Below are 13,595 nucleotides of genomic sequence, written 5' to 3' on the forward strand. Positions count from 1 at the left end.
ATTAGACCTCACTAATGTCTTTTGCAACTTCAGCATAACATTCTAACTCCTATACTCAATACTTTGATTTTTGAAGGCCAATGTGCCAAAAGTTTTCTTTACAACCTTATCTACAGGCACCTATGATGCCTCTTTTAAGGAGTTATGGATCTGTATTCCCAGATCCTTCTGTTCTAGCACACTCCTCAGTGTCCTACTGTTCACCATGTAAGTCCTATCCTAGTTTGTCCTCCCAAAGTGCACCACCTCACACTTACCTTAAATTCCATCTGACAGTTTTCAGTCCATTTTTCTAGCTGGTCATGATCTCACTGCAAACCTTGATAGCCTTCCTTGCTGTCCACTATACCCCCAATCCTGGTGTCATCTGTAAATCTGATGATCCTGTTTACTATATTATCATCCAGATTGTTGATATAGATGAGAAACAATAAATGACCCAGCACCAATGCCTGCAGCACACCACTAGGCACAGGCTCCAGTCAGAGAGGCTGTCATTTACCCTACTCTCTGGCTTCTCCTGTGAGACCAATGTCTAATCCAATTTACTACCTCATCCTGAATGCCAAGCAACTGAACATTCTTGAACTTGTCAAATATCTTTCTAAAGTCCATGCAGACAAGATCCAATGCCTTGCCTTCATCACCTTTCTTGATAACTGCCTTGAAAAGTTCTATAGGATTGGTTAGACATGACCTATTACACACAAATCCCCTTTGGCTACTGTTAATCAGTCCCTGTCTATCCAAATATGTTTATCTCCAGTCCTTTAGAATACCTTCCAATACTTTGTCCACTACTGGTCTATAATTTCCCTACTTAGAGCCTTTCCTAAACAACTGAACATTAGCTATCCTCCACTCCTCTGGCACCTCAGCTATGGCTAAGGAACATTTTAAATATCTCTGCTAAAGCCCATGAAATTTCTGCATTTGCCTCCCACAAGGTTTGAGAGAACACCTTATAAGGGCCTGGGGATTTATCCACCCTAATTTACCTCAAGACAGCAAACACCTTCCCTTCTGTAATCTAATAGGGTCCATGACCTCACTGCTCACACCTACAGACTCTGTATCCATCTCCGAAGTAAATACAGATGCAAAAATTCCATTTAAGATCTCTACCATCTCTTTTGGCTCCATGCATAGATTCCCACTCTGATCTTCAAGAGGACCAATTTTGTTCCTTGCTATTCTTTTGCTCTTGCTAGTGTATATCTGTGAAGCCGTAAGGATTCTTCTTCACTTTGTCTGCTAGGGCAACCCCACGTCTTCTTTTAGCCCCCCTGGTTTACTTCTTAAGTGTTCTCTTGCATTTCTTATACTCCTCAAGTACCTCGTTTGTGCCTGTCTGCCTATATGTGTTACGCACCTCCTTCTTTTTCTTAACTTCAATATCTCCTGAAAACCAAGGTTTCCTAAAATTTTTGTCCTTGCCTTTTATTCTGACAGGGACATACAAATTCTGTACTCTCAACATTTTACATATGAAAGCCTCTCAGTTACCAAGTACACCTTTGCCAGAAAACAACGTGTCCCAATCCACCTTGCTAGATCCTTTCTGATACCATCAACACTGGCCTTCCTCCGATTTAGAATCTCAACCCGAGGACCATACTTATACTTTTCCATAATTACCTTGAAACGAATGTCATTATAGTCACTAGATTCACAAATTTATGTCACCTGGCTTGTCTCATTCTCTAACGGGAGATCTTGATCACATCTGGCAAACAGCTCTTTTACAGTATGGGAGTCCCAGTCAATGCGTGGAAGTTAAAATCATCTACTATCACAACCTTATGTCTCTGGCAACAGTCTGCAATCTCTCTATACATTTGCTCTTCTAAATCCCACGGATTGTTGGGTGGTCTATAATATTGCCCCATTAATGTGGTCATACCTTTCTTCTTCCTCAGTTCTACCCATAAAGTCTCACTTGACAAGCTCTCCAGTCTGTTCTAACTGAGCACTGCCATGGCATTTTCCCTGACTAGTAATGCTACCCCTCCTCCTTTAATCCCTCCTGGTCTATCACGCCTCAAACAACAGAACCCGGGAACACTGAGCTGCCTCATCATAAGTCTCACTATTGGCTACCATGTCATAATTTCACATGCCGATCTATGCCTTAAGCTCTCCGCCTTTCCTACAATATTCCCTGCATTGAAATAGTTGCAGCTCAGAAAATTAGTCCCACCATACTTGACCTGTTAGTCCTGAAGACGGGCCTTGGCCCAAAATGTTGACTGTTTATTCTTTTCTATAGACGCTGTCTCACCTGCTGATTTCCTCCAGCATTTTGTGTGCATTGCTTTGTATGTAGGCTTAACAACATCGTTCTCCACAGCTACTCCACCATCTGTTCTGGTGCTCTGGTTCCCATCTCCCTGCAACTCTAGATTAACACCAAACACCCCCTCCCCCCACCCCAGCCACTCGTGCAGCACTAGCAAACCTTCCTGCTAGACTATTAGTCCCCTTCCAGTTCAGGTGCAAACCATCCCTTCTGAGCATGTACTGAGGTACACTTGTTTTACTTGCCATCCATACAGATCATTTCATTACAACAATGTCTTGAGGAAATGTCAAGGAAAAAGAAAAGCATAATATAGAATAAAGTGTTACAGTTACAGAGAAAGTGAAGTGCAGGCAGAAAATAAGGTGCAAGTTAGCCCATGAGTCCCAAGTTACTTCTGAAATTCCTTGTCTTTTCTGAAAGATGAGCAAAGACTAAAGCCTAAACAATAATATTGAAAATAAAACAGTAAACTTTAAATAGCTAGAATTAAAGTAGGGAAACAAAAACTGTAGGTAATGAAGAACACTCTATAAAACTTTAAAATTAAACATTGAACATAGACCATTACAGCACAGTACAGTCCCTATGGCCCTCGATGTTGTGCCAACTTTTTAACCTATTCAATTTAACCTAGACCAATTTACGTTTCCCTTCCACATCACCCTCAATTTTTCTCCAATCCACTTATCTAAGTGTTTCTTAAATGTCCCTAAAGTATCTGCCTCTACCATCAAACCTGGCATGGCCCTCCACACACTCATCACTCTGTATAAAAAAAATCTTACCTCCCTCATTCTCCTCTATACTTTCCTCCAATCACCTTAAAATTACACCCCCTCGTATTAGCCATTTCTACCCTGGGGAAACATCTCTGGCTGTTCACTCCAATAAAGGTTGGCATACCCAGGACTTTCTTTTCTAACTACGCTAACTGTAGTAAAATGAGATAAATACAAAGGATTGGGCAAGGTATTAGCATAACTCAACAGCAAGCCACAGAGACTGAGTCACCTCCACCTGTTCCTGTAAACCTATGAAATCAAACTCTTTAAAGTTAAAGTCGAGTTATGGTCACATGCACAAGTACAAATGTGCATGTGCAAAGTTGCAAAATTTTTCAACTCTATCTTGGGTACTAACCTCCATAGTATCCAAAACATCTTCAAGGAGTGGTGGTTCAGAATGGTGGTGTCCATTATTAAGGACCCCCATCATCCAGGACAAGTCTTCTTCTCACTGTTACCATCAGGAAGGAGGTACAGAAGCCTGAAGGCACACACTCAGCGATTCAGGAACAGCTTCTTCCCCTCTGCCATCCGATTCCTAAATGGACATTGACCCATGAACACTACTTCGCTTTTCTTTATTATTTCTGTTTTTGCACTATTTTGAATTAATATACATATATATACTTACTGTAAATGATTTACTTTTTTCTATATTGTCATGTATTGCATTGAACTGCAGCAGCTAAGTTAACAAATTTCATGACATATGCTGTTGATATTAAGCCTGATTCTGAAAAACTGGTAGCATCACAGGCACATAGCATCATATGAACAGCATTTACAAATACATACTGAACTTAAACATGAACTATACACAATATGTTTTAATATGGCATTTTAGTGCATACAAAAGACAGGATCAAGGTAATAGATATTTACATTTTGTTTGTAAACTGATAAAATGAAATTGGAAATTGGTAGCAATCTTTCAAAATCAGAGCTAACACTAGAGGGCATACATTTAAGGTGAAAGGGGAAAGGTCTAAAGAGGACCTGAGGGGAATGATTTTCTACACAGTGTGTGGCAGGTCTATGGAAAAGGTTGTCGGAGAAAGCAATCGAGGTGGGTAGAGAGCTGGAATCAGATTTATTATATGATGTAAAAATTATTGTTTTGCCGTAGCAGTGTACTGCAAAGGCATAAAATTACCTTAAGTTACAAAAATACTTAAAAAAAACAAATAACTAGGCAGTACATGGACTGTTCAGAAAATCTAATGTCAGAGGAGGAGAAGTTGTTTCTGAATTATTGAGTGTGAGTCTTCAGGCTCCGTACCTCCTCCCCTACGGTAGTAACAAGAAGAGGTACAATTACAATGTTTAAGACATTTAAACAGGCAAGTGGGATTAGCTTGTATCTACCCTGGCCAATATGGATGAGCTACACCAAAGTGCCTGTTTTTGATCTCTGTGACTACAATTACGGCATATTGGTGTGAAAAGTATCCAGTTAACTGTTAGAAAAGATGTGTTTAATACAGCAATGCATAGTCCTTTCTTTAGAATGGCTGTTTATTCATTGGGGTCTTCCTATCAACAGAGCCTTGTCTGTCATTCTCTGTCTCTTGTTTGAGTAAATATATTCTGCCTTCCCATTCAATATTCCATAAGCAGTTAGAACATTCAGCCCATCGAGTCTGCTCTGCTATTCAGTCGTGGCTATTTTTTTCAATCCCATTCTCCAGCCTTCTCACCATACCCTTAATCCTTTACCAGTTATGGACCTATCAATCTCTGCCTTAAATACACCCAATAACTTGGCCTCCACAGCTGTCAGTAGCAACAAATTTCACAGACTTACCACCCTCTGACTGAGGAAATTGTGCCTCAGCTCTGTTTTAAAGGGACATCTCTTTATTCAGAACCTAGACTCTCCTACTGATGGAAATATCCTTGCTACATCTACTTGACTCAGCTTTTCAGTAGCTTGTAGGTTTCAATAGGATCCCTTCTCATCCTAGAGGCATCAAATGCTCCTTATTGATTAAGCCTTTCTTTCCAGGGATTATTCCAGTGAAACTTCTTTGGACCCACTCCAGGGATAGCACATCCTTTCTTACCTAGCAGCTCAACATTGCTCACAATTAACATGTGGCAATAAAATCAGCAACTTCATCAATCATTCACGTTTTTGTCTAGCTCTTTATTAGAGTTATTAGTGATATTGATTATCTGGGAAAGTGGGACAAAGAATGTCAGATGGAGTTTAATTCTGACAGGTGTGAACTGCTACTTCTTGGCAAATTAATCCAGGATAGGACATATATTGCAAATGCCAGGGCCCTGGGGAGTGCTGTTGAACTAGGGGTTAATTCCCTAAAGGTGGCAACACAGGTAGATAGGGTGCTGAAGAAGGTATTTGGCATGCTTGCCTTCTCTGCTGTAGCATTGAACAAAGGGTTAGGGCATCATGTTACAGTTGTATAACACCTTAGTTAAGCTGCACTTTGAGTATCGTGTGCAGTTCTAGTTGCCGAGCTATAGGAAGGATGTAATTAAGATCAGAGGGTACAGAGAAATTCGTAAGCATGTTGTTTGGATTGGACCTTCACTTGTAAGGAGAGACTTGATAGACAGGGTCTGTTTTCCCTGGAGCAAGGGAAGCTAATAGGTGACATGAGTAGATGTATGTAAAGTTAAGAGGCATAGACATGGTAGATAATCAATCTGTTTCCCTTAGTGGGGTGTCTAAAACAAGAGGACATCGACAAAGTGAGAGGGAGGAGATTTAAAGGGGACCAAATGGGTAATTTGGTCTCTCAAAGAGTAGTTGGTATCTGGAAGGAGCTGCCGGAGGAGGTAGTGGGGGCAATGACAGTAATAACATTTAAGAGGGATCTGGATATGTGATTAAATGAGCAGGACTTAAAGGGATGCAGGCAAGTGACCAAGGACCCACACCATCCTGGCTGCGTTCTATTCTCACTACTAGCATTGGACAGGAGGAAGAGGAGCTTTAGGTCCTATATCACCGGGTTCAGGACCAGTTATTGACCTACAACCATCAGGCTCCTGAACCAATATTGGTAACTTCACTCACCTCAACTCTGAACAGATTTCGCAACCTACAGGCTCACTTTCAAGATTCTACAACTCATGTTGTCAGCATTATTTATATTTTTATTTGCATAATTTGTCTTCTTTTCTGCATTGGTTGTTTGTCAGTCCTTGCTTATGTATAATTTTTCTCAAATTCTACTACATAGAACATAGAGCAGTACAGCACAGCAACAGGTCCTTTGGCCTGCTATGTTGTACCAAACCAATTAAATTAGTAATTGCATACCTTACTAAACTACAATTTTCTGTCTACACTATATCCATTTCCTTCACATTCATGTGCCTATAAATCTGTCTTAAAAGCCTCTAATATTTCTGCCCCTACCACCACCCCAGGTAACACATTTCATGCACCCATCACTCCTTTAAAAAAATTGCCCCTAACATCTCCTTTTAAATTACCCCCTCACCCTAAATGCATGCTATCATGTATTAGACATTTCAAACCTCAGAAAAAGAAATGTCTCCCATGATGTTATAAACCTTTATCAGATCTTCCCCTTGCTTCTGCCATTCCAGAGAAAACAACCCAAGTTTGTCCAAACTCTCATTGCAGCACATGCTTTCTAATCCAGACAACATGCTGGTAAACCTCTTCTGTATCCTCTCCAAAGCCTTGGCAGCCTTCTTATAATAGGGTGACCAGAACTGTATGCAATACTCCAGATGACGCCTAGAGTTTTATAAAGCTGTAACATACAGTAACTTCCTGACTTTTGAACTCATTGCCTCAACTAATAAAGGCAAACATGCCATATGCCTTCTGAACCACCCTATCAACCTGTGTAGCCACTTTCAGGGAGCTATGAAACTAAACCACAAGATTCCTCTGCTCATCAACATTGTTAAGGGTCTTGCACTTAACAGTGTACTGTCTCTTTGCATTTGACCTACCAAAGTGGAACACTTCACATTGGCTGGGTTAAACTCCAACTGTCATTTCTCCACCCATATTTGCCAACTGATCTATATCCTGTTTTATTCTTTGCCAGACTTCTACACTATCCACAACACCATCAATCTTTGTATTATCTGCAAACTTACCAATCAAATCATCTACACTTTCACCCAGGTCGTTTATGTACACAACCAACAGCAGCGGTCCCAGTACAAATTCCTGCGGAACATCACTAATCACAGACTGCCAGCTAGAATAGGTCCTCTGTCTTCCATGGACAAACTAGTTCTGAATCCAAACAGCCAATTCTCCATGGATCCCATGCATCTTAATCTTCTGGATGAGCCCTCCATGGGGAACTTTGTCTAATGCATTACTAAAACCCATATAGACAACATCCTCATCTCTACCTTCAACAGTCATTCTCATCACCTTGTCAGAAAAGCTCAATTAAGTTAGTAAGACTTGACTTGCCCTGCAAAAAGCTACAGTGGCTCTCCCATGGTATTCCAAGCGCTCATAAATCTGATCCCTAAGAATTCTCTCTTGTAACTTCCCTACCACTGATGTGAGGCTTACCAGTCTATAGTTCCCAGGGTTATTGCTGGTTCTCTTCTTGAATAATGGAACAACATTAGCTACTCACCAGTCCTCCGGAACTTTGCCTGTGGCTAGACAAGACATGAAGATATTGGTCAAGGCCCCAGCAATGTCTTCTCTTGCCTCTCTGAATAACCTGGGGCATATCCCATTAGTCCCTGGGGACTTAGCCACTTAAATGCTCTTTAAGAGATCCAACACTACCTTCTCCTTTACCTTGAAATGCACTAGCATATCAATAAACTCAGTACTGATCTCTCTATTCTCCACGTCCTTCTCCTTGATAAGTACTGATGTTAAGGAAACTACCGTATTTCTTTATCTTCCTGAGGGTGCCTGCAAGAAGATAGTATATGGTGGCATGTACATACTTTGATAATAAATTTACTTTGACTTTGAAGTGGGATTAGTAGGGATAGGCATGGTGATTGGCATAGATGCAAGGTCTGTTTCTATTCAATATAACTAAGATTATCTCCCTTTTTCATCCCTCTAAAGGAAATGGTGAAAGTGCACCCACAACATGTTAATTAATGAGTTCTGGAAATCTCACCTGATTACAAGCACTCATTCCTGACTGTGAGCATCAGTTTGGTCTACTCCAGCAATTATCTTCTCATGTTTGAGATAGGAGGTCCCCAAAATTGTTCTGGTTAACATATTCCCACTCCTTCAGACCTTTGGCTTTTCTAACCCAGATTATGTTTCAGTGGAGCTGAGGGCATTAATGGGAAAGTTTCCTGTTACAGAGCAGTGCCAGGAGTTCGGACATAGATAACATTGCCTTAAATATCCTTGTTGCAACTGGCCATCTGAGGACACCCATTTTGCTGATCAGGTGTTCAGAAAGTTTTACAGTTTCCCATTATCTTTTTCTTGCACTGGTAGCTGGATTTCTCAACGTCGTAGGTTGTCTCCAAGGAGGTTGATAGTTTCCAGCCTGCTAGCATGAACATCGATGTTCCTAACTTCAAGTAACCACTCCTCTGTGTTCCCATTTTACCCTTATCCCATCAACCCCATCACCCCTTCTCTTTATCACCCCAGCACTCTTGATCTGCCCCCCCCACATATCCCTCCAGTTCCCCTCCTCACTTCCTTCCCTTTATTCTAAGGTTCACTATCCTCCCTATAAGACCGTAAGGCATAATACGAGGGGTGCTTGATAAGTTCGTGGCCTAGGGTAGAAGGAGTCAATTTTAGAAAACCTAGCACATTTATTTTTCAACATAGTCCCCTCCTACATGTACACACATAATCCAGCGGTCGTGGATACGGATCTCTTCTTTGTAGAAGCACAGCACGGGTGATTGATAAGTTTGTGGCCTAAGGTAGAAGGAGATGAGTTATACAGCTCTCGTTACATGCACGTGCAGTTCAACTCTGTGTGAAAATGCAGAAAATTTGAAGTCAATAACTCATTTCCTTCTACCTTAGGCCACGAACTTATCAATCACCCCTGGTGTGGACCACTTTCTGGAGGTCCAAGACGCCGATGTCCACAAAGAAGGGATCTGTATGCTCCACGACCGCTGGACGAAGTGTGTAAATGTAGGAAAAATAAATGTGCTAAGTGTTCTAAAATTGACTCCTTCTACCTTAGGCCACGAACTTATCAATCACCCCTTGTAAATCCGGATTAATTTACACGGAGCAGAATTAGGCCACTTGGCCCATTGAGTCCTATCCTATCAATCAAATTCCATCTACTTCACATCCATCTATCACCTCACAGCTTCTCACATCATTTCCACTCTTCTCCCCTTTTCCGTACCCCTATTATCGCTCTCACCTGGATCCACCTTGCTCCACCCCTTACCCCCATTTTACATTGGCTATCTCCCCTTGTCCTGATGAAAGACCCTGACCTGAAATGACTGTCCACTTCCCTGCATGGATGCTGCTGACTTGCTGCGTTTCTCCAGCACTTTGTGCGCTGAACCAAGTTATTTGCTGCATTTGTCCCACGGATCAAAGACATGAGGGCTCAATGGAAGATATATATAATTCATAAGTTTACAGCAGCTCCCAAACACGCAGCCTGTATCGGCAAGAACAGCAGCAGCAGACACAAGGAAAGCTGCCGCCTACAGGTTCCTCTGCAAATTGCACGCTCACCTGATCTGTTGAGGGACTTGAATCGGAATCAGGATAATCATCAGACTTATATGGTGTGAAATTTGTTGCTGTGGCAGCAAAGTAAAGGCATGAAATTACCATAAATTACCAAGAATGCAAAAAAAAATAATGAGGTAGTGTTTATCGTTCATAGACATTTCAGAAATCTCATGGCAGAGGGGAAGAAGCTGTTCCTGAATCATTGGATGAAGATCTTGTCCCTCCCCCACCCCCGATGGTGATAATGAGAAGAGGGCATGTCCCAGATGGTGATGGTGCCACTTTCTTGGGACACCACCTTTTGAAAACATTCTCAGTGATGGGGAGGTCTGGGCCGGTGATGGAGCTGCAGCCTCTTGTGATCCAGTGCTTCAGAGTCTCCATACCAGGATGCGATGCAACCACTCCACTATTCATCCACGAGGGACGGTAGAGCAGCTTGGGACTTTCTCATTGGAGCATAGGATCCTGAAGGATGAACTCATGGAGGTGTATAAAATCATGATGGGCATGTACAATATGTACACAGTTTTTTTTCCCTCCAGGCTTGGGAATTAAAAACTAGAGGACATAGATTTAAGGTGAAAGGGGAAAGATTTAATAGGAACTTAAGTGGCAATTTTTCACTATGGGTGGTCAGAATATGGAACAAGCTGCAGAGGAAGTGTCAGGTACGATAATAACATTTAAAAGCTACTTGGACAGGTGCAGGATAGGAAAGGTTTAGAGGGATACGGGCCAAACACAGGTAAATGAAAATAGTTTAGATGGAAATCCTGGCTGGTTTGGACTAGTTGGATTGAAAGACCCATTTCCATACTCAATGATGCTATGACACTGCCATTGCATCATTGTCAATCGAGTGTAAAACCTGGAGCTTTTGCCCTTACATAATTTTGACAAAACCTTCATCACACGAACCTGAAATTTCTCAAGGGAAGCTTAGTATGTGAAATAACTCAATTTCAGGATGTATATTGTATACATTTCTCTGACATTAAATGTACCTATTGAAACATCCTGGGGAGTTGGCAACAACCAAAAAATTTAACTAAACCAAACATGCAACCACAATAATGAACAGAGCAGAGTGAAGTCCTGTGGAAAATGAAAAGAGGCAATATAAACCAAAGGAATACAGGAAGAGGGACAACTGTGGGTATATTTATATAGCGGCAGGATAAAACAAAATGAGGCGGTGGAGTTCAAAGAGCAAGGAAGTCATGATGAACTTTTATAAAGCACTTACTCTGTGTAAGTGGAGTGTTGTGTGCAGCTCTGGAACATAGGACAGTACAGCACAGAAACCCACCCTTCAGCGCATGGACTGTTCAGAAATCTGATGGTGGAGGGAAGACATTGTCCCTGAATCATTGACTGTGGGTTAACAGTGATTGTACATAAGGAGTATTTTTGTTTTGGCTGCAAAGTACCCTGTGGTGTCTGAAAGGGATATTACAGGTTGTAAAGAAATTCAGGGGTATTTTGCCTTTCATTGATCACTTCCTTTCTTCTGTTTGCATAATTGTTTGAGAGGCCCATTGCTTGCAAGGAAGAAATTGTAGTTCAGTGAGTTCAGGTTTCAGCTTGCTCTCCTGTCACTCTCTTCAGTTTACATGTCAATTCCAGCAACACCTGCTCTGGATTCCAGTGCTGGTGCTGGCAACATGGCTCTGTACCTTAAATATCATCTTCAGCCTACTTGAACTGTCGTCTACATTCTTCCCGTAATTCACTTAGCTTTACTTAAAAGAATGTGTAATTACTTCATTGCTGCATAAAGCCTTTCTGTTCCATGTGCACAATGACTACTTCATTTGGTTTCTGCTTTGTATCAAAAGCTCAAAGACAGATCAACCTCATTGAACTGACTGTAATCAGGTCAACTTGTTGGCATGTGTCACTAAACATCTTGACAAAGGAATGTAAGATAGGATGAAGCAAAAAAAAAGTCAGCAAGTTCATTCCCTTAAAACTCAACTAAAACCAAAATGTATTGGCACTTTGATAGACTCCTTGTGTTAGTTTAATTCTCCTGTTCTTTTCGTACTGCCTTGCAAATATCCTTCCTTGGACGGTGTAAATCTACCACTCTTAGACCATAAGACATAGGAGCAGAATTAGACTACACAGCCCATTGCAAACACGAGGAAATCTGCAGATGCTGTAAATTCAAGCAACACACATCAAAGTTGTTGGTGAGTGCAGCAGGCCAGGCAGCATCTCTAGGAAGAGGTACAGTCGACGTTTCGGGCCGAGACCCTTCGTCAGGACTAACTGAAAGAAGAGATAGTAAGAGATTTGAAAGTGGGAGGGGGAGGGGGAGATCCACAATGATAGGAGAAGACAGGAGGGGGAGGGATGGCACCAAGAGCTGGACAGTTGATTGGCAAAAGGGATATGAGAGGATCATGGGACAGGAGGCCCAGGGTGAAGGAAAAGGGGGAGGGGGGGAACCCAGAGGATGGGCAAGGGGTATAGTCAGAGGGACAGAGGGAGAAAAAGGAGAGTGAGAGAAAGAATGTGTGTAAAGAATGTGAATAAATAAATAACGGATGGGGTACAAGGGGGAGGTGGGGCATTAGCGGAAGTTTGAGAAGTCAATGTTCATGCCATCAGGTTGGAGGCTACCCATTCGGAATATAAGGTGTTGTTCCTCCAACCTGAGTGTGGCTTCATCTTTACAGTAGAGGAGGCCGTGGATAGACATATCAGAATGGGAATGGGACGTGGAATTAAAATGTGTGGCCACTGGGAGATCCTGCTTTCTCTGGTGGACAGAGTGTAGGTGTTCAGCGAAACGATCTCCCAGTCTGTGCCGGGTCTCGCCAATATATAGAAGGCCACATCGGGAGCACCGGACGCAGTATATCACCCCAGCCCACTCACAGGTGAAGTGTCACCTCACCTGGAAGGACTGTCTGGGGCCCTGAATGGTGGTAAGGGAAGAAGTGTAAGGGCACGTGTAGCACTTGTTCCACTTACAAGGATAAGTGCCAGGAGGGAGATCGGTGGGGAGGTATGGGGGGGACGAATGGACAAGGGAGTCGCATAGGGAGTGATCCCTGCGGAAAGCAGAGGAGGGAGGGAGGGAAAGATGGGATTAGTGGTGGGATCCCGTTGGAGGCGGCGGAAGTTACGGAGAATTATATGTTGGACCCAGAGGCTGGTGGGGTGGTAGGTGAGGACAAGGGGAACCTTATTCCTAGTGGGGTGGCGGGAGGATGGAGTGAGAGCAGATGTGCGTGAAATGGGGGAGGTGTGTTTGAGAGCAGAGTTGATGGTGGAGGAAGGGAAGCCCCTTTCTTTAAAAAAGGACATCTCCCTCGTCCTGGAATTAAAAACCTCATCCTGAGAGCAGATGCGGCGGAGACAGAAGAATTGTGAGAAGGAGATGGCATTTTTGCAAGAGACAGGGTGAGAAGAGGAATAGTCCAGATAGCTGTGAGAGTCAGTAGGCTTATAGTAGACATCAGTAGATAAGCTGTCTCCAGAGAAAGAGATAGAAAGATCTAGAAAGGGGAGGGAGATGTCGGAAATGGATCAGGTAAACTTGAGGGCAGGGTGAAAGTTGGAGGCAAAGTTAATGAAGTCAAAGAGCTCAGCATGCGTGCAGGAAGCAGCACCAATGCAGTCGTCGATGTAGCGAAGGAAAAGTGGGGGACAGATACCAGAATAGGTTGGGAACATAAATTGTTCCACAAAGCCAACAAAAAGGCAGGCATAGCTCGGACCCATGCGGGTGCCCATAGCTACACCTTTAGTTTGGAGGAAGTGGGAGGAGCCAAAGGAGAAATTATTAAGAGTAAGGACTAATTCTGCTAGACGG

General features: G+C 42.5%; 1 protein-coding gene across 1 annotated transcript in view; it reads right to left on the reverse strand.

The window, feature by feature from the left end:
* The window catches only part of LOC140196745 (uncharacterized protein C4orf54 homolog), a 59,781-nt gene that overhangs the window by 8,881 nt on the left and 37,305 nt on the right, over nucleotides 1-13,595 (reverse strand). The gene's annotated exons all lie outside the window — the stretch shown is intronic.

This window comes from Mobula birostris, chromosome 4 (genome assembly GCF_030028105.1).
Source record: "Mobula birostris isolate sMobBir1 chromosome 4, sMobBir1.hap1, whole genome shotgun sequence".
Lineage (NCBI taxonomy): Eukaryota > Metazoa > Chordata > Chondrichthyes > Myliobatiformes > Myliobatidae > Mobula > Mobula birostris.